Source organism: Typopeltis vanoorti, chromosome 16 (assembly GCF_054136105.1).
Source record: "Typopeltis vanoorti isolate ZY-2024b chromosome 16, IOZ_Tvanoo_1.0, whole genome shotgun sequence".
In the NCBI taxonomy this organism is placed as follows: domain Eukaryota; kingdom Metazoa; phylum Arthropoda; class Arachnida; order Uropygi; family Thelyphonidae; genus Typopeltis; species Typopeltis vanoorti.
In genome coordinates, this window is record NC_143564.1 from 44,297,510 (window position 1) to 44,320,916 (window position 23,407).

Sequence of the window (23,407 nt, forward strand, 5' to 3'; positions counted from 1 at the left end):
TGTTTTTTTTTTTAAATGTGTTTCAGTATAAATTCACACTTCACTCTGTAACTCGCTAGACACAAAGGGCAAACTAACCGGTCACTGTTCACAAATCAGAAAAAGATGAACCAAAAACAGGAAGACTTGTTTTATTGCTGCAATTAAACACGTGTTCAATGGCTACCCACAACAGGCCAACCCATAATAAAATTTTAAGACAGACAAAGCGTTCCCGGGGTCGTGGGTGTAAGATTACATATCTCAATCAATTTTACCATTATAATTTGTGGAATTTTTTAATCGATCCTGGGAGGAAATGCCCCGTTCCCCCCCCACCCACCCCCACCCCCACGGATGCCCATGACTGTGTGATTGCATTTTATCGATGTATGAAAGTTTTGAGAGGGCATAGCGCATCAGCACTCATCTTAATTGGTCCAATGCAATTAATTGCAGGATAACTTTGAATACTTCTATGTAGAGTGGGGGAACAATCTGTTTTAGGATTGATTAGAAAACAACAATGAAGAATGCTATAGTCGGTTGGTATATTTAAAATACTCAAAGATGAAAATATCTGAACCATCATTTATAAGATGTAATAATAGGAAAGAATAAGTGTGAGTAGAAACACTTTAATTAATGGTAAAGAATAATTATCATTTGTGATATGTGTGTCCTATAAGTTGCTGGGTAGAGCGAATAGCACAATCCTATAAATTCTAAACATGAATAAGCGAATTTATGATGGCATAATTAAAATAAAAAAACTTATGAGAGAGAGAGTATTGCAGGAATAAATATGGTTTGATGGAGCAGCAAATCATCTCGTAAAATTTATTGCACGTGTTATGTGTATTTCTCTGGTTTGTGTATATTTCGCTCCATTTTGCAAGAATTTTATTTTGTTTACTGAGACTCAGTATACATAACATCTGATCATTATCAGAATTATCCGCACTTTCGGGAATCCTAAATTCATTAGTTGTTTTTTTAGTATTAGTGGTTCTTCTGTCATATCAATCTCACATATGCTGGTATTTTGTTGTAGATCAACAACGTCTTATAATACACAGAATATTCATTTTTTATTCAGGAATAGATATTTTTTACTGTCTGTCGTTTCTGAAGACTCTATACCGTTAAAAAAAACTTTGCAACCTCAACAGATGCTATGCTGCCCAAGCAAAAGAAAAAACAATTAGCATTTTTCTCTTAACATCCACTTTCAAATTTTCAGTTCCAGAAAACATGTAACATCTGTTTGTAATAAAACCATTGGATATAAGTGACAAATGACAACATTCAATTGGATTGGTTGACACAATAACCAATCGCAGCTGCTAGGTGCTGAGTGAGCTCAAAATTTTAGCTCACCTAGACACGCCTTCTCAGCAGCTTAAAAATAATACAACGCTAAGAATTTGACACGCTGCATCTTCTTTGCATCTTTTCAAATGACTCAAAGGTGTATGCATTTTGAAAGCACACCCGGGCTATTAACGCAAATGTGACGCAATATTTACAAGGCGAAAAGCGCCTTCTTCATGAAGCACTAATGCTTTATTATCCTCGTGAAGAGGACGATGAAGCATTAGTACAGTATATTGTGTTCAATTTTAGGAATCGCACGAAGTCTGCAAACAATTGGGGAGTCTTTAACAGGAATAAATGCAAAAATATAATATCGGTGATACTGATACTTCATGGATGACCACTGCACATCTTGCACACCTGGAATATTCGCCCCTGATATATATATATATATATATATATATATATATATATATATATATATATATATATATATATATATATATATATATATATAGTTAATAAAGTTGAGGATGATGATTTTCTGAACTTATGGTATAGAAAGGCAATAATTGTGATTTAAGTTAAGCTAGTCTAGTAAGGCTTCAGCATTTTCTTTAAATAAATGTTCAAATTTATAAGTACAGCTATACTCACAGTATTATTTCAATGGATCCTGTTGCTGGGGGTTGTTAATTTCATGTTAAGTGAGACCAGATTTGATAAGTTAAATATAGCGCTATTGTTTTTGCTTAAAATGCATTTTTTAAAATTTATTTCTTATTAAACTCATTTACCCATTTATATATTATATATTAAATAGGATAAGTTGCAGGAACAAGATAAAAGATTGCAGATTTGATTGATATCTGTTAGCTCTTAACATTACTAAGATAAAAACTGAGTTTGAAGTTGATCTTTCCAGTATGTTACAAGTAGACTTATCAGATGAAGTAATCAGTATATCAAAAAATCTTGGCATTAGAGCCTGGGAGGGGTGAGGTATCAATCTTAATTTAAAATATTTAACATTGTTGGAATGATCTTAGAAAAATTCAATTAAACTTACCATCGACAAAGGAGTTGGTAATTTGTCTGGTTATCCATTAACCGAGGACAAACTGAATATTCTATCTCAGAGAGAGAATATTCAGTTTTGAAGAAATTGTTTATTTCTCGCTATTTACATTTCCTACATAACAGAGAAAGGAATGTTGATCCATCTTTCTAGCAATGAAGCTAATAGATTTTTCTCTGAGGGTGCTAAAGTTATGGTTCCCAGTCAGAAATGAATATTCCACTAAAAAAATTAACAGCAGCATTGTCAATCACAGAAACATAGTTAGGTGTGCCTAATTATGATCAAATGTGATACAGAGTTTGCTTCTTCATGGTGTTATAATATGTCGTTTATATTAAATCTTTATTTTATTCCTAATTTTTATTTCACTTATCTTAGCCTTAACAGTTGTGACTCGGTCTTAATACGTTGCTTGCCATAGTTACTTATTTTTAATCCTTATTTGTAACCTTTTGACCCCCCCCCTCTTTGTCAAGGTTGTATCTATGCTATTCACATGCTCGTAATTTTTATAACTTGGGAACTTGCCTCAGGTTAGAGCCAAATTCCGTTGTTATAACAGCAAGCATATTTCTTCAATATTGACTTCTGAAAATTTATATTATTATCTCAACTGCACCATCATGAGTCTCATATAAGATTTTAATATCCTTCCTGAAGAAAAATACTTTGCTTAGCACGGAAATACTTCTAACTTTCAACACTCTATCAAGCAACGTAAAACTGTTCTATAGTCATGGCAAACTATCCCCTTAGATCATATTCATTTGATTTTTATGAGCAGTGCATTGGTATGCAGGAATCAGGTAAATTATTTGGCAAACAAAACAATTTATTCATTCTTATTGAAAGAAAGTACAAAAGGGTTGATACTAAAATCAAAATATCTCTCAGGTCCTTTATACTTTTCACCAATATTAGCTTGGATTCAAATTAATCAACCTGGCTTCACAATTCTTCTTTAAACAAATTGACTAATGCACTAACTATTCCAATAAATTATTCATACACTAAAACAGATTTGTGCATACTGCATCATATTTTTAACTCGGACATTAAATTATATCATGCACTCTAAACCTTCACATATGTTAACTCTCTCTTAACACAACTCAGCAAGTTATTTCACAAAATTAAACTCAGGACCTAGAGTCCTTATTAATGATCTTAACTGTAACAAAATTTTTGATACAATTGCAATCTCTTCTTCACATTTCGCTTTTAGAAATTTCTAATACAAGAATTACTTGGTCATGTATTAGAAATTGTAGATCTTTATTGTAGATCCGTAATTGTAGATCCTTCTTTTACCTTCTGTTATTGCTCACTACCTGATGCCTATTACGATATCAAAGATATTTCATCAACCGAAACCTTTAGAAAACTTGGCGGCTGGAATTTCAGAACTGACCATTGTTACTGCATAATCGAGCCTTCTATTACTTCCGGATGTCTTTTTGCAGGATATGACGTGGATCTGCGACCTTGAGTCTGCAAAACACACTGGAATTCCTTGCATCTAGGTCTGGAATCGAGAGCCAGAACAATCTGTGTAAAGGCGATGACAAAGCCAAAAGTGTGTGCCTAAGCGCCACATGCCATCAAAGAGCCTTCTTACTACCTGCAGGAAAAGGAGCGTCTGAACTCTCGATCCATCCCCCTTTTATTCTCTTGCTTCGACCTTGGAAAACCGCTACCCATTTTAATCCCTTGGGTATTTCCTGGGTCTGCACCTGCCACCTTTTTCTGTCATTGCTTTAAGGTGGGAAAGCCCCGTACATAATTGACCTTTGCCATAGTAATTGCCTCAGGTCATAAGTTAATCTGTCTGGAACTTTCTTTTGTCACAATTTAATTCATACTTAACTTTCTTTGTTCTTTACAAAATTTTGGTGGTTACATTATTAAACAATTCACTAAAAATTATTTCCATATTACTAACATTAAAAAATTTGCTAATTAACCACAAGTATTTAGTATGGATTTTCGTTTTCCAGTAAAATTGGTATATAAGGTATTTTTGTATAAAAATCCTTCTATACATGATTTTACATAGGTTTTCTCTCCCCAAAAAAATTTTTTCAAGAAAAATTTTTAAACAACATTCCTACATATTTTCTGGAGAGAATCTGACTACAAACTTATTTATTTCCTTCCTTTTGTATCTCTCTTGGCCTTAAACTGTACTTAGTTTCACTCTGCGCTCTATTCATATGATTACACTTAATTTCCTTGCTATCTTTTAAAGTTGTGGACTCAGTTAATACTCCATTAGACTTATTCATAAAGCTTGCACAATCTGTTAGCTGTTGCTTCAAAGACTGCACAATTACTAAGTTCCAACACAACAACCCACTTATAGCTTTTCTAAGCATGAAAAGAAAACAGAGGAAGTTAGCATAGTTAAACTGCTGCCGAGATTGTACATCAACTTCATGTTTTCTGTGTCTGTTCCACTTCGATTTGTTATTGGAATTTCTTGATCTATTAATTCTCTCAATCATGTTTACTCCGATTGCTCTCTGACTCTCTTCCCTTAAATTTTCTTCCCATTTGTCTGGATTGTCTACTAGTGTAACGCTAGAATATGTGATTAGTCTCAGATCGATCATTCACTTCGGAAGTTGAAGCTATTGCAGAATCAATCTGGTTATTTCTAGAAGCTTCATTACCTCCGTCAATCTGCCCAACATTACTTTTACTCTGCATTCTTTCTTCATGTGATTTCTCATTTTTATCCCTATTTTTAAATTTATGGTTCCCTCTACCAAATTGCTTATTTCTCATTAGGAATATTTCATTTCTAGAGAAGTCGCAAGAGAACTTGTACCGCTCCAGAAAGTTAGTTCCTGAAATAATCTGTGCACTTGTGCGAGGTCTCCCGGGAAGGACCAACAACTCTTGCCAAACACACAAATTAAATTCTGACAAGTATATTTTTACCTTAATCTTCTTGGTTGCATAAAACACAGAAGTTGAAAGTCCCGATAATCCTATTGGTCTCTTCAGCTTAGTAATGCCTCTCCATATCCTGGATTTTATTCCTTGAAAATAATCTCCAGTTATGATAGAGATGTGGAACCAGTATCTAATAATATGTCACAATATGATCATTTTAGCCTTCCATGGGTATTCTTGATTCCTGTTCTCTCTTCTCCATAGTTTGTTTGCGTAATTATGAGGAGGGTGCCCAAAATTTGACTCATATCTCCTGTTTCTGTTGGAGGGTCTTTTGTTTGTAAAACAGTTGCAAGCTATGTGCCCAATCTTATTTCAACTAAAACATCTGGCAGACTCCCTCCTGTCTTTTATCTCATTAGTCCTCTCTATTTTAGGTAGAGACTTCAGAGGCCTTTTATGTTACTGCTGCCAGCTGCTTCAGTACAGCATCAAGACCATCAAGGGCTGTTGTAGCCATTCAACCTCCTGTTTTATTATAGAATGTAACTCTTCCAGGTTTGTAGGCCCTACTTCCTTTGGAATGTTCGTTTTACTGTCAGTCATTCGATTAACGTTGACTGATCTTTCTATTTCTCCCTCACTATCTTTTCAATCTTTAGTAGTCTTACCCTTACATGTGCTTGATTCTATTTCAGTCTTATTTCTGCAAGCGGAATTATTCACCTCTTTAATCACGTTAATATTGCTGTTAGTAGATGAGAGATGAATGTCTCCAAGCATCTGTTCCTTCTCTTTTACAGCGAGAAAACATTGATCAAGATTCGTGATTTTCTTTTTATAGCCGGTCTCTTTCCATTCTTGCTTCACCCCCAACCTAAACTGGTGAAACACTGCCCAGTCGAGGTGAGGTATATCGTCATTAGAGATGTTTAGACTGTTAGCAATTGTCAACAACTTGTAATATTCTGTTACAGTCTCTTTTTCTTTTTGAGCACATCTCTGCAATTTCCAGATATTAGGGCCTAAACTTCTTACTCTGGAGAACTGGGAAATGAAGGTTTCCTTCAATTTCGAGTATTCTCAAGTATCCTTCAGTATTGGGGATGAATACAAGAAACTCTTGGCCTTTCCGACTAGTTTGCTCCTTAGTAAGATAAGTAGTTGGAAGTCAGTCCACCTTCCAACTTTTCTAAGCTCTTCGACGAAGCTAAAAAGAGTTAAAACGTTGTCACTTTCTTCCCTAGAAAATTGGGAGAATAACAAATTGAGGATTTATAGTTCTAAAGAACTCAATGTTATCCATAGTTGTACTATTAGATTGACCCATACTTGTGATTTGACTTTCCATTTAACTCTTAACTATTTTAAAAACTCAAAACATTTTTCAAATTTATAACTGCCTGATTCAATACCAAAACTTGCTCACTTTAATTCACAATTTTGACTGATTAATTAAGTGAATTAAATCCTGTCTGCTGCACTGTTATAATATGTCGTTTATATTAAGTCTTTATTTTATTCCTAATTTTATTTCACTTATCTTAACCTTAACAGTTGTGACTCAGTCTTCTTAATACGTTGCTTGCCCTAGTTACTTATTTTTAATCCTTATTCGTAACCTTTTGACCCTCCCCCTTTGTCAAGGTTGTATCTATGCTATTCACATGCTCGTAATTTTTATAACTTGGGAACTTGCCTCAGGTTAGAGCCAAATTCTGTTGTTATAACAGCAAGCATATTTCTTCAATATTGACTTCTGAAAATTTATATTATTATCTCGACTGCAGCATCAGGAGTCTCAGATAAGATTTTAATATCCTCATCATCATCATCATCATCAAATTCCTGCCATGTACCCTCAAGGGGTGTACAGGATATGACAGTACTACATGAAAAAATTACATCATTACTAACTTCCTATCTACAATTTTCCTCCAAATCAGTCTGTTACTTGTCAAGACTCCAACATTATCAGATCTTATATTTCTATCGTCTAAGGCACTTTGTACCGTATCAATCCACCTATATCTTGGTCTTCCTCTGGGTCGTTTTCCTGCCAGCCTGGCAGAGAACACTTGTTTTGCTAATCTTTCCTCTCCCATTCTATTTAAGTGACCATACCACGTGAGATTAGCTCTGCTAACACATTCCTGGATGCTGACAATGTCAAGTTCTTTCCTAATATCCTCATTTTTAATATGATATTGCCATTGATGCCATCTGTTCATGCCTCTAATCTTTCTCAGGACTCTGATATCTGCAGTTTCTTAAATAAAAAAATAAAAAATGATGGTACAACATGACAAATTTTTAATATCCTTCCTAAACAAAAATACTTTGCTTAGCACGGAAATACTTTTAACTTTCAACACTCTATCAAGCAACGTAAAACTATTCTATAGTCGTGGCAAACTATCCTTTTTGATCATATAGGTTCGATTTTTATGAGTGCATTTGTATGCAGGAATCAGGTAAATTATTTGGCAAACAAAACAATTTATTCATTCTTATTTGAAGAAAGTACAAAGGGGTCGATACTAACATCAAAATATCTCTCAGGCTCTATACTTCTCATCGACATTAGCTTGGATTCAAATTAATCAACCTAGCTTCACAATTCTTCTTTAAACAAATTGACTAATGCACTCATTATTCATAACTAAAACAGATTTGTGCATACTACACACATCCTTTAACTCAGACATTAAATTATATCATGCTAATACTATCTTAACACACATAACTCTGTAGGTTATTTCACAAAATTAAACTCGCAACCTAGAGTCCTTATTAATGATCTTAACTCTAACAAAATTTTCGATACAATAGAAATCTCTTCCACATGTTTCACTTCTAGAAATTTCTAATACAAGGCCTTACTTGGTCGTATAGCCGTAATTATAGATCCTTCTTTTACCTTCCGTCATAGCTCACTAACAGGCACCTATTACGATATCTAAGATATTTCATCAACGGAAATCTTTAGAAAACTTGGCGGCTGGAATTTCAGAACTGACTGTCGTTACTGCGTAATCTAGCCTTCTATTACTTCCAGGCATCTGTTGGCAGGATATGACGTGGATCTGCGACCTTGAGTCTGCAAGACACACTGGAATCGAGAGCCGGAACAATGTCTGGATAAAGGTGAAGACAAAGACAAAAAGTATGTGCCTAAGCGCCACATTACACCAGCCTTCTTACTACCTGCGGGAAAAGGAGCACCTGAACTCTCGATCCATCCCCTTTTTATTCTCTTGCTTTGACCTTGGAACGGCTACCCATTTTAATCCCTTGGGTATTTCCTGGGTCTGCACCTGCCACCTTTTTCTGTCGTTGCTTTAAGGTGGGAAAGTCCCGTACATAATTGACCTTCGCCATAGTAATTGCCTCAGATCATATGTTAATCTGTCTGGAATATTTCTTTTTCTGGAACTTTCTTTTGTCACAATTTAATTCATACTTAACTTTCTTTGTTCTTTACAAAATTTTGGTGGTTATATTATTTAACAATTCATTAAACATTATTTCCATATTACTAACATTAAAAAATTTGCTAATTAACCACAAGTATTTAGTATGGATTTTCGATTTCCAGTAAAATCAGTATATAAGGTATAAAAATCCACGATTTTACAATGGTATATATCATCAAAATATATCATCAAATTCCTGACATTTACCCTCAAGGGGTGTACAGAATATGATAGTACTACATGAAAAATTTACATCATTACTGACTTCCTACCTACAATTTTCTGCCAAATCTGTTATCTGTCACAGCTGCAACATTGTCAGATCTTATTTCTATCTTCTAAAGCACTTTTTATCGTATCATCCACCTATATCTTGGTCTTCCTCTGTGTCTTTTTCTGCCAACCTGGCAAAGAACACTTGTTTTGCTAATCTTTCCTCTCCAATTCTGTTTAAATGACCATACCACCTGAGATTAGCTATGCTAACACATTCCTGGATGCTAACAATGTTAAGTTATTTCCTAATATCCTCGTTTTTAAGATGATATTGCCATTGATGCCATCTGTTCATATCCCTAATCTTTTTCAGGACTCTCATATCTGTGGTCTCTAGTCTTTGGTCAAGTATTTTACTTCTGACCCAGCTCTTAGATCCATAAGTTAAAATTGGTTTGAATACTGTCTTGTATACAACTAATTTAGTGTTTTGACTAATTTCTCTCTTATTCCATATAAATTTATTCAGTTGACTTCCTACCATACCAGCTTTGTTGATTCTGTTGTTTATTTCCATATTTAATTTACCATCTTCACTAAAAATCGTGCCTAAGTAGCTGAAATGTTTTACTTGTTCTATAGGTTCTCCATTCACAATGCAGCTGATATTTTCAATACTTCTGCCTATTTTCATTATCTTTGTCTTGTTATTGCTGACCTTCATACCATATCTGTCACAACAGTTATTCAATTTAGTCAGAGAATCTTGCAGACTTGTAGCAGATTTATTAAGAAGTATAACATCATCCACATAAAGCAAGAAGCTGACGTTAACAACTCCAATTTTGATATCAGGTTTAATACCGCTTTCCTTCATAATGTAATCCATATAGATAATGAATAACATAGGGTATAATGTACATCCTTGTCTCTGACACCAGATTTTACATTAAACCATCTCCCTGTACTTCCTTCAATTCTAACTGCTGACGTGCAACTCAAATAAAGACTAAGTATTGCTTGATATAATGATCCACTCACTCCATACAACTGTAGCATTTTGAATAGCTTCTCTCTTGGCACCTTGTCATATGCTTTTTCCAGATCTACAAAATTTAAATACGGATCTTTGTTATATTCCCACTTCTCAACTATTTGTCATAAAGTGAATATCTGATCCTGATAGCCTCTATTTGGCCTGAATCCGGCTTGTTCTTCAACAAGCTTCTCTTTCACAATCCCTCTCAACCAGTTTCTCAAGTATACTGGCATAAATCTTACCAGGAACACTCAGAAAAATACCTCTGTAATTCTCACATTTAGTTTTATTTCACTTTTTATTTATGGGTACTATGAGAGCTCTACTTCAATCATCTGGAATTCGTCCTTCTATCCAGGCCTTCTGAACTATGCAATGTAGCCACTGTAAAACTTTTATACCTCCATACTTGAGCATTTCTGGTCTAATATCATCTGCTCCAGCTGCATTATCACATTTCAGACTTTTTAATGGCTTTTTCTACTTCAAGTATGGATATGTATTCCTGACTGCATGCCTGTTTAGTGTGTTGTCATCACTGATAGTTTCATTTAGCAATTTTTCGAAGTAATTACTCCATACTTCAAGGATATCTTTTTCTCCAGTTTTTATATTACCTTTATCATCTCTAATTCCTTTTACAGCACTCTTTCCTCTATTTCTGAGCTTCTTCAACAACCTCCAGAATATCTTGCCACCTTCTTGATATTTATTTTCTATGGTCTTACCAAAGTCTTCCCATGACTTTTGTTCAGCTAGTTTTACACAGTATTTAGCTTTCTTACATTTGTCTCTGTATTCTCTGAGAGCACAAGCTGAATTATTTGCCAGGAATTTTTGATATGATTTCTTCTTTTCCTTTACTGCCTCTTTAACTTCCTGTGTCCACCATGGAGTTCTGATTTTTCTTTTCTGCAGACAACCTCACCACATGCCTCTCTGCAGAATCAATCAGGGTTTTCTTGAAGGCTTGCCATTGAATCTCCAAGGTTTGGTTCCTGTTCTCAAACTCTTTCATTTTTTCTTCAATAATCTGTATTTTTGTCTACAGTTCACATTTGAGAGCTGCTCAACTTTTATTCACTTGAAAACTTTCTTGCATGTTATTCTTTTCAATATGAAATTCAGTTTTATCCTGCTCAAGACTAAATAGTGATCACTTCCAATTTCATATCCTCTGTGCACTCTGGTGTTCTGCACCACGGAGAAAACATCACTATCAACAATAACATAGTCAACAAGACTTTTCTTATTTCTTGCCTCTTCTCTCAATGTGAATTTGTGCACATTTTTATGTTGGAACATGGTGTTAGTAATAACCTCCATGTGCTGAGCAGAAATCCAACAGGTATTTACCATTATTGTTAGCTTTGTTCTTTTCTCCAAATTTTCCCAAAATATTTTGGTATGTTTCACCATCATTTCTTACTCTGCTAATTAGATCCCTAACAAGGACCAATTTTTCATTGTGTCAGTTGCTTTCTCTAAAGCCTCAAAAAATTCCTCCACTTCTACCTCAGTAGAACCTTCTGTGGGACCTTATGTTGATAGTACCGATCTTTAACTCTGGTGATGCTGATTTGGGGTGTGTTTAATATTTAAATAAATATTAATACTGATGATACTGCAATTAATATCTGCATCATTATGGGATTATTTTAGCCTTATCACAGCTGCCATTTTATAGTACCTCAGCCGTAGCTTTTGCTGGTGGTATAGAATTGTTCTATATCCTGGGATTATTTAATTTTCAGTCTCACAGCTGTGAAAGGTTTCTCTTAGAATTAAATGCGGAGGGTTTAGTTTTTTCCTTTCCTGAGATAATGATACCACTTCCTCTAAGGGTACTAAATCTAGGAATTGAAATTTGAGGATGTGAAGAAGTGAGACAAATGACTATGGTTTTAAAAGAAATAGTAGGGTAGAGGCAGATAATTAATCTTTATAGTTAATGATATGGAAACTTGGGATAAACTGCTACAGGATTTTATGTATTAGGGTTGCACGATAGTTCCTGTAATGGTAGGATGGCTAGATAAAATAGTAAAAATAAAAAAAAAATCTATATATTCCAATGGAATATATAGAAAACAGTAATGAAATTCTTATCCAGACATTCTCAAAATGGGGTTAAATCAGTATCATATGAAAGGATATCTGAAGCAAAGATCCAAACTTGTTTTCTGGTGAGTAACCTTTATAATGGATATGAAAATTCCCTTACCAAATTTTGTCAACATTGGTACATCTTAGTTGTAGTAAACTAACCTGGAGTATAGAGGCAGTGCATATGTGTACTGGTTAAAAAATCACTTATGTGGCGACTTCCAAAGCTAAATGTTTCAACTTCATGGAGATTGGGCATATCACCAATCATTGGCTCAAACCCTGTCAGAAATGTGAAATTGCTGAACATTGCATTACTACCTGTTCTTTTGCCAAAAGAGTAGGAGCACCAGTAGAGCCAATTAGACTAGCATATGTTTCAAAGAGGAATAAAGAAGCGTTCTCCAATCTTCAAATTCAGTCTAATAAAGAGGGCACTTTCAAAGAAACTATACTTGGTAAAATCACAAAGTGAGCAACAATATCAGCTGGAAATTAGTCCAAAAATTCTGCAACTGCAGGAGCTACATTCTCTTTTAAATATGGATGGAACAACATTACTTAAAATTAATAATAATGAATCTAGTATAACATCTGAACAGATACAAGACCAAATGCAAAGAATTGAAACTATTATATAAGGAGAAGCAGAAACAGAAATGCAAGTAAGACATCTGAGAGAACTTAATATCCAGATAAGATCATCAAGTTTTACGTTACGAAACTTGATGGGCAGCAAACCTGATCATTAAGATCATGTTTGCTGGCCTGGTTGGCCAAGTGGTTAGCATAGCTGCTCTCCAACCAACAGGTTGCTGGTTTGAATCTTGCCTTGGCATGGATGTTTGTTGATTGTCTTCAAGTAACAGTATGAGACCACCACCACTCTGCTTATTTGAGGCCTGAAATGGCTTGAAAAAGTTCCATGTTTGTTCTCTAGAATAAGGTTTCTGGACTGTGTAAAAATAAATTTTTAAAAAAAATTACAAGAAAAATATATAAAATTGATACAAAAAAAAAAAAAAGAAAAAAAAAGAATTAGTCCACCCAAATGTACAAATTTCGGTGTGTTTAATTACAAATGCACTATACGTACAAATGTACTATAGGTTTATCAGTAACCTTTTGTTGGTGGGAAGCAAATAATCGTTCATGCAGTTAGCCTAATGGCTTTGTGCTTCGCAACCATACTCCTTGGGAAGGAGTGTCCTAGGTTCGATTCCCATCGACGACGTGAGGAGCGTAAGGATCTTCCTCAGCCATAGCCAAGTTGGTCTTGGGCATGGACAGCAGGGTTTTTTCTACCAGCTTATTTAGGGTTTTTCATCCCGCAAACAGGCAAACTGGCCCCCGTGAACACACACGGATTAGAGTCATGAACATTACCCTTAGGGGATGCAGCAAGGAGTGACAACCGGCCACATTAATTTTGTCGTGAACCCCTCATTGGGGGACTCTACCCATCCTAAAGGGATGGATGAGATCAATCAAGCACATAATCAAAAAGAAAAGATGAATTAATAAAAAAAGATTGAGGATAAGGAGAAAAAAATTAAAAGAAACAAAATCTATAAGGAGAAGAAATTACATTTATCTAAATGTAAAAATGAGAAGGTTGTGGATTGCAAATGAAGACTCCTCAAGCTCAGAAGAGTTTATGAATTATTAGAAACCATCTCATGTCAATAAAGAGAAAGATACAATTAAAGAAAAATAATGTACTTTACTAATGCAAAGTTTTCTCAATATGATTACCATTTACATGAAAAGACAACAACTAGCTTCCAAATCAAGAATAGTAGCATGAAATTGAAATAATGGCAAGCAACTATAAAAAGCTTGGAAAGAATTTATAAGAAGCTGGCTGCATAGTTGCTCCTTTACAGATCGAAGACTTCATCGGGTTCATTCAAAATCTAGAAGTTAGATTTACTGGTGACACTTCACTAATCACATTGTTTCTGTTTAAACGTATTAAATGTATCAGGTTTCCAAAGGCCAGTTAAATGAGATGTTGTATGGAAGCTGATGCTATGCCACAATATCAGATTTTCGTTTCTCTAAAAAAACATACTTCTGGATATAAAGATATAAAATCTTTAAAAGAGAGACATCCACTTTCTTATTAGAGCTTTGGAAGTATTAATAGGGCTGGAGTAGGGATTCTTATGCTTTCTGTAATATCCAAAGCGATGCAGAAAGGTAAACTTGATGGAAGACCAGAAATACCATGGATGTGTAATAAGGTTTATAAATGATTATGCTCTATCCAATGGAACAGTGAGATGAAAATTCTTCTATGAATTACAGCCATATTTATATGGTGCCCACCACATCACATCAGTTGGAGATTGGAACTGTATTGAAAACCCCACATTAGACAAAATAGGAAGAAGCCCTTAAAAGGAAAAAGTAGAATATGCACAGTTATAAATATAATCCAGTTCTGCTTAAATTCTACTACATGTAACAAGTAGAGGGCAGTTCCAGATCATGGAGACTTCCATCAAATTTTCCATTGATCTATTCAACTAAACTCCAGATTGTCTGTTCAAACTGGAAAACTTGGTTAAAATTCAAATAAGCAGTAAAACATAATATGATTGAATGGGGAAAGGAACAGGCATTCTTTAAAAAGAAAAAACAAAACAGTGCAGTGGTATAGAATGCTGCAACATCGTTAGAAATATTAACATAGAACTGGAAAGGCATAATCAATTGGAAGTAAGAAATTTTAAAGTAAGAATATAGCAGCATTTAACAAATGGACCTTCCTAAATAACAAGTGAGATCATCCACGCTCTATGAATGTATTGTACGCGCTCTGTTCTTTGTTTAATATAATTGGAATCGGTTGATTTTAGTTTGTAACAGTTATTTTTACTTTTTAGTGCCTTACATCAGTTATGTACCCTGAAGATGCCAACAGACTTAGTTGGTGAAACTAGTTTGTATAACTTAGTTGTTTAATATACACTTGATCAATATAATCCCAATAAAAGTTTTTCCAGAGCTTTTTGGTCAAGAAAATTAAACGTTTTTTAAAAAAAAAAACGTGTATACACAGTCCATAGACTAGATTTTTGACCTTTCATGATTTAATTTAAAATTAAAATTTGTTAACTAAAGATTCAAATTACTTGTATCTTAAGTAATTTGAAGATATAAGTAATTAAAATCTAACTAGGCTTCATGGTGATAGTAAGCTAATAGTTTAGGCAGTTTATTATTATTACATGACAGCTCCATGGATGCCCATAACTCATCATAAAAAACCACTCCACCATACATAACAATGTATGATGCATTATCTCTGGTACACAATCCATTGTTTGTACTATCTACTACTAGCTATGCAGTATTTAGTATTTGTTTCATTGCTTGTTTTCTTTGCTGGCTTTCCTGTTTTGTGGTGGAAAAAAATTTCTAGCAAGGGGGAAAAACCTGCTAACTTCATATGAAGACTAACTTACTCATCTTCAGTTGAAAATGTCCTCGCATAAAGATTTCTCGTGACACAACAAGAATCAAACTGAAGTCTTTCTGTTCAGAGATTGCATATGTCCCAGATCATCTTCCAGTTGCGCCGTGGAGCTCTATCAGGAGCTGTTGAAATTGGAATATTCTATGGAATTGTTTAATAATCGATGTTTCATTTTTAGAATTTTATAACATATTTTAAGCTGTTTGAAATGTTGACTTTATTATTATTATTATTACAAGAGAGATTTCCAGGGAGTCAGATACTCATCGACACTCACTCGCATCAGCTATCATACTTATTCTTGAATTCATTCACACTGCTTGCACTCATAATATCTGATGGCAATCCATTCCATCATGCATCCTCCCCCTTCTGAAAGAAAAATCTAGCCCTCATCCCCCTTCTTAGCAGCCTTCATTCTCAGCTTCCAAGGATGCCCTTTTCTCCTTTCCCCACCCTCCATAAATTGAAATATTCCAACAACTGAAAATTCTGTATGACCCTTTCAGAAGTTTATAAGTCTCAATCATATCACCCTTCTTTCCCCTGTTTGCTAGTGTCTGCCTTCATAATCAGTATTCCACAATCCTGATATCATTTTCAACACTCTCTCCACTGTATCAGAATCACTGGAGACCAGACCTGTGCACAATAGTCCAAGCGATGTGTTATCAGACCTTTTAAAGAGACAAAATGACATCTTTATCTTTACACGTGAGTGTTCATTTCAGCATTGCAATAATCTTTTGAGCGGTATTTGCAATCTTTGTCACATGGCCCCTGAGCTTCAACTTCCTATCTACTAACACTCCAAGATCCCTAGCCTGATCAGTTTATTCTAGCATAATCCCACCAATATAATACGACATTGTATATCTCATCACACCGAAGTGAATGACTTTACATTTACTGACATTGAACTGACACCCATTTTCCCCATACCCACAATTCCAGTCTATTGAAATCATTCTGCAAGTACTGCATATCAGCAGCATTCCCGATTACCCTACCTATCTTTGCATCATCAGCAAACAGTTGTATGTCGCTTGTCAAATCCTTCCCCATATCATTAATGTACAGTTTGAATAACGGTGGACCAAGCACCGATCCTTGTAGTACACCACTTTTTTTTTTTATATTAATCTTTGTACTGGTTATGGACAGTACTACTCTTACATCACATCCAGACTTGATATAGGCCTAAGCCTTTATATGTGTTTTACCCTATGCCTGTTCTAGTTATCATTGTAGTCATTCTCTGGTGGCAATGCCATGCCACCAGTGTGCCCTGTAGGGCCCCTCAAGGAAAGAACTTTTATATCCTTCTGCATAAGCCCAAGCTGTTTTACGTCTTTATAACTATCTGTGCCCCATACGGCATGTAAAGAGATGGTGGCGCTGGTAAACCTCGGAGTTGCCCCATGCTCCTCCCGTATCTTACTAACTAGATCTTGGTTATTCTTATAATAGTTTACCTTATTATTATGACTATAGGCTAGTGGGTGCCCTGTTCCCACCACCTGGGCATCAACTACCCAAACATCACCATCTCTTTTAAGTACTAAGTCTGGCTTATGCAAACCTGCGGAGGTCCTATAATGTGGTTCCACCACGGTATCTCAACCTTTGTTCTTAAAGATGCTGTTCAGAATGGAGACCACGGCATCATGCCTCCGCACACAGATCCCATAGGTGCGGAAGCAACACTGGGCTATATGAGACAATGTCTCACTGTAGTGGCAGCTAGCCCTACAGTCTGAGTCGTCACTACTCCATAGAGCTGTGCGGGCTCGAGTGGGTAGGGCATTGATCTCCTTGTCCTGATAAGGTCAATATACTTGAACCCAGTCATCCCTTACACAATCATGCTGGGGAGGCACCAGATATGACTCTTTTAAAGGTGCACCATCTACAGAACAGTGCAGCAGAGATGCCCATCTCTTGTGTTCTACAGGTGCTGACTCAATTAAGGTACCTTGATAATGGGACCTGCCTTTAGCCCACCTAAAGTCTTCTTATTAATGGGCTATAGAAAGCCTTTCTGCAGATAAGGAAGGAAGATAGTTCTAATTTCGCGATTCTGGACAGCCACAGGCGTGGGATCACCCATCTAAGTGATGGAACCTCGAGCTTGCTGTTCTTCACCTTTGCATGGAAATATGCAGTAGGGGTGTCAGGTGGCAGTTGGAGCCATGATCTCACAGCTGAATGGCTAGCCCTGTCCATTCAGGACAGTACCGAGATATATGTCCTACCAAGCACCAACTTGTGGTAAAAGCGAGGTAGGAGATAGTGGGAAAGGAGAAACAGTCTTTGCTGGGGCTTGAGAGGAGCTTTCCTCAAAGCTGCTCTCAAAAGAAGCAATCCCAGTTTTTAGGATAGAAGGGACAGAAGACCTTCCCTTTGGGGTGAACATACTGAGCTATCTATCATACCTATCATACAATCTGCATTTGTTATGGAAACTCAAACAGCTCTTTTCCTTGCTCACCTTGGCCAATAGACTCTGATGACATCCATTATGAGATGATAAAACACCTCCCATCATCTTCTGTGGATGATCTTCTCTTACTGTGCAGCAGAATATTTACAGAGGAAGAGTTTTCTGACTCTTGGCATAAGTCAGTTGTCATTCTAACCTCCAAACTAGGCAAGGATCCAGCAAAGGTTAACAATTATGGTCCCATTGATCTGACTGTCTTTATAGAGTCTTGGATAAAAATGGTAAACACAAGGCTTCTCTGTACTTAGAAAGCAATGAATTTCTCTCCAACACACAATGTGGCTTTCATAGACACTGATAAACTTTGGACCATTTGGTTAGTTTAGAAATGTATGAGCGACGCTTTCCTGAACCAAGGAAATGTGGTTTCAATGTTCTTCGACATAAAAAAAATCTTATGACACAGCCTAGAGAATGGTATATTAAAAGGCCTGTTTAATCTTGGTCTGGGTGGACTCCTTCCTGTTTTTATTAAAAACTTTATTCCACCAAGTCTTGCAAGTCCAAGTATGAAGCAGGTTATCTCGGCCATATCATCAAGAAGAGAAAGTTCCTCTAGCTCTCTCTTAAATGTGACCGTCTTCACTATTAAAGTGAACTCAATTACTGAACAGCTTCCTCCCACAGTAGGCAATTGTTTTTATGTTGACTACTTTACTATTTACTGTCAATCCTACAATATGAATGTCATTGAAAGACAAATTCAACAAGCAGTGGATCATGTCTCTTCATGGGTTCAGGTTTTCTTCAGAAAAACCTGAACCCATGGAAATGCAATCTTCACCCTGATCTTGATTTAAGAATGGGAGAAACTGTTATCTTTGTAATCCTGAGGACTCAACTTTGTCAGAAAAAAAAGTCTCAGGAACTCATCTTTGACAGAAAACTAACATTCTATAATCTTTTGCACTATAATATAAAGTGCAAAAAAAAGCATTGAATATCCTCTGCACTCTAACCCCTACGGAATGGGATGCTCAATGTTCCTTGCTCCACATTTATCATGCACTTGTACTTTCAAAACTTGGTTGTAGATTCCAACATACTACAGTGGTTGAACCCTATCCATCATCAGGGTATCTGAATAGCTACCAGTGCTTTTTATTTTGCACATTTGAAGTCTTTATGTTGAATCACATGAATCCCTGCTATCACTTAGATGAAACTAGCTGTCTCTTAATTATGCCTTAAAAAGAAAGTCCATTGCAGATCATCCTATTTGGACTAGTCTCGTTTCTCTATGTTGGGAGGGCCATTATCACACACATCGGACTGCCACTCATCCTTTTGGTATGCATGTTAAAGAGGCTATGGAAGGTATTGCCATGAATATTGACTACATTACTTGCAACAAAACATCCTTCCATAGCAGACTTGCACCCCTTTCTGCAGCCTCTCACTTTGTCAACTGCAGAAGTCTCATACACCGTCATCTGTCTACCTTCAACTGTTTAATGCACACAAAGCAGTCCACTCTGATTTCTAGCCCATCTATGTTGAATATTGAAGATCATAGATCTCTCTTGGCTGCACTGCTGTGTTTCTAATATTACTATCTTCAACCAGATTTCATTCAGTTGCAGTAATTATACAGCAGACTTGCATGCTATTCAGCTCGCACTTGTGCATATTAAAAGAAAACTCCAACCAAAAGTGTTTATTATACAGACTTTTTGAGTTCTATACAAGCTGTCTTCTTTCTGGCTATATAATCTACATCCAGTGCTTGGTGAGGTGTTTCAACTTTGTGAAATAAAGACCCATAATTGTGATATTTGGTTGTGTTGGATTCCCAGCCACATTGGAATTAAGGAAAATAGCATTACAGATGTGGCTACTATATCAGCTCATACGTTTTCAGCACACTATTTGATAATACTATATACTTTGACTACAAACAATTTATAAAATCAAAGTTAATTACCCATTGAAAATATTCCTGGTGGGAAGCCCACTCAGTCAAATTCATTTGCTGTCTCTATCACTCCTCTAATTCCACCAATCACTCTAAAGGAAAGTCTTTTAGGAAAGTTCCACTTTCCTAAAAGCAAAATCATCCTCCTAGGAGATTTTAATGTCCACAACAATACCAACTGGCTTTCCTCCTCCTCCAGTTGAACAGATCTAGCAGGTAGAAATGCAGAAACATTTGCCATCACCAACAACTTTACACAAATTGTCAGATGCCACCCAGAATACCAGATAATCCAAACCCTAGATAACCTAGATCTTTTTCACTAATTACCCTTCCAAATACACAGTAAATGTAGTGGGCCACCAAAGTAATTCCGATCACAATCTAGTGCTCATCTCCTCCATGCAACAACACTTACACAGCCACACCCATACAAGAGTAGTTTAGCATTATAACAGTGCAAGTGGGACAGCCTCTGTGACTTCTATGCCTCATTCCCATGGTTGTACTATGGTTTCCAGCCTTTCAACCCAAACATATGCACTGAATGTATCACCGAAGTAATCCTTCTGGTATGGAAACATACATTCTGCATGCTACTCTGAACTGCCGTCACTTTAACTAAACCCTGGTTTTTCAAAATGTTGCCAATGCTGTATAAATAAAAAATCAAGCATACTGCAATTGGCTTGCATCAAGAACTCCCTTCTCCTTTAGTGCTTATATTCAAGCTTGAAATAGCTGCAAGAAAACTATCAACGCTTCTAAAGCAGAGTTTGAAAGAGCAAAAAAGCAAGAAACTTGCAGCCTGTCCAAACGGCAGCCAAGCCTTTTGGTCTCTTGCCAAAGCAATTGGTCATAACTTTTGCCCAACACTATTCCCACCTCTATTGTATCATCATCACCCACACAAAAAGCCAATCTTCTGGCTTCACACAGAAAAATATTGTCCAAATTAGATGCAAACAAGTTTCCTAGTCCTGATGGCATTCCTCTAATTGTCTTGAAGATTTGTGCACTAGGACTGACTCCTATCTTATGTTGCCTATATGTACCCTTAGTCCACTGGTATCTATCCCATAGCCTGGAAATTGGCCTGTACTCAACCCTTTCCCAAGAAGGGTGACAAATCACTGCCATCAAACTACCATCATATCTCCCTCATCTCAGTCACGTCTAAAGTAATGGAGAGAACCATCAATTTCTAGCCACTACACTATTTGGAAGATCTACTTGCCCATCTCTGGCAAATGCAATGGAGAAGTTTGGTGAATCTCAAGTGGTTGCACTTGATCTCTCCAGAGCTTTTTTTTGACTGAATTTGGCACAAAGGCTTACTAAACAAACTCTCATTATTTGGTCTGTTGCAGGACTTCTGCAGTTGGATTTGCCAGCTTTCTGTCTGGATGCACACTATGCGTGATGGTTGATGGATCCTTATTCTCTCACCATTCAACTAATGCTGGGGTTCTACAAGGTTCTGTTCTCTCACCAACACTCTTTCCTCTATATATCAACGTCTTACCTGAGTTGACCTCCATTCCAATACAGTTTTGCAGATAACGGAACATTGCACTCCTCCTTTTCATTTGATAAATCTTACTCTACACAAATCACGTCAACCTACAGAACATCAACCACCACTGCCTTCAATTCTGATCTCCAAGCCATCCTCCCATGGGGGTTCAGAACCTCGTCAATTTAAATGCTAGCACAGGTCTGTCTTATTTCTCACAAAAAAAATATAATAAATGACCATTTTCACCCGGTATTACCATTGACAACACTCAAGTTCCAGCCAGGATGAGATTTCTCTTCTTGGAATTACCCTGACATTAAGTCTCTCCTGGCATAAACACATCACAACCACTTCATCCTCAGCTGCTAAAAAACTAGGATTTCTCAAGAAGTTACTTTACCTCTGAACAGCTATTAAACCTATACAAATTGCAAATCTGCCCAGCTATTGAATATTGCTCTCACATTTGGAGTGGAGCACCTAAGGGTGTCCTCAAAATGCTTGATTCAGTACAGAGGAGAACAATTAGATTGATTAATATCCCATCTCTTACCAACTCACTCCTCCTACTTTTGCACAGGCATATGGTTTCTGCAGTTTATGTATTCTATAAATATTTCTATGCCAAATGTTCATCTGAAATAGCATCAATAATTCACACTCAGTACTAATTCTGTTGGAAAACATGTGCAGCTGCTGCCCAACATCCCTTCAGAGTACACCTTGAAACCCACAGAACAAGTTTCTTTTCCTTCTCCATCCCTGCTACTGCTGTATTGTGGAACAGTCTTCCTTCTGATGTGTTTCCCAAGGAATACAATATACAGTCTTTTAAATCAAATGTAATCAGGTTTCTCCTTTCCCAACCTACTATCCATATATATGGTACTAATGTACTATAGGTTGATTAATCAGCCTCTTGTGTATGGGCTCAACATTAAAAAAAAAAAAAAAAAAAAAAAAAAAAAAAAAAAAAAAAACTGACAAACAAATTGCTTGAGAATAAGCCTGAAATTAAGAATTGGCAGTCTAGTCAGTGCAGGAACAGACAAGAGGAAGTTGTTCTTACAAGTCTCAACATAATTCAGTCATCTTACACATTCTTATTTACTGAAGGCTGATGACCCACATATGCGAGAAATGCAACACTTGCCTCACCATTAGTCATATTCTGGTGGAGTGCTGGCATTTCACACGAGAGAGGAATGACAATTTTAACTATCTGGCAGATGTTATCAGACTCTGGCAAATTGCATGACATTTTCAAATTTCAAAAAATTCATTTATTCAATCACATTTGATCATAAATTTGTTTATAGAGAGATACTGCATTGTAGATACTAAACCTTATACATACATTTTATTTACTAAGTTTTCTTCTATGTATTAATACCTTGTATACTATGTAACTATTTTTCAATACCTTATATTAGATAACTATTTGTTAATAACTTTAATATGCAGATACTTAACATTTCGTACACCTTCTTATTCACTAATTTATCCTCTTATAACTTTATTTATTAATACCCTGTGTACTGCTATAAAACGTGTCATGGTGCAGTATGACCACTGTCCTTGCACCATAAAACCACAAATCAAACAAGCAGATTATTTTGTAAATATTTTTGTGTTCTCCCTCTCCTAGTCAGAACAGCTTATAACTTTCTAAGGTTTTAAATTTTATTTGATACTCCCCACCTCCCCAGTAACATTTGCTGTTTTATGCCACAGCAGACACACAAAAGATCATTATTAACTAAGTTATAATCACTTTTGATGGTTATATTCAAAATGTTAGTTTATTTATTCAGAATTATAGTAATCTTCTGTTCATCTAACCACAGCCTAAAGACAATTTGCTGTTTTGAAGG

General features: G+C 36.0%; 1 protein-coding gene across 4 annotated transcripts in view; it reads left to right on the forward strand.

Moving 5' to 3' along the window:
• Positions 1-23,407, forward strand: part of LOC150097982 (MBT domain-containing protein 1-like) — a 469,576-nt gene that overhangs the window by 70,500 nt on the left and 375,669 nt on the right. The gene's annotated exons all lie outside the window — the stretch shown is intronic.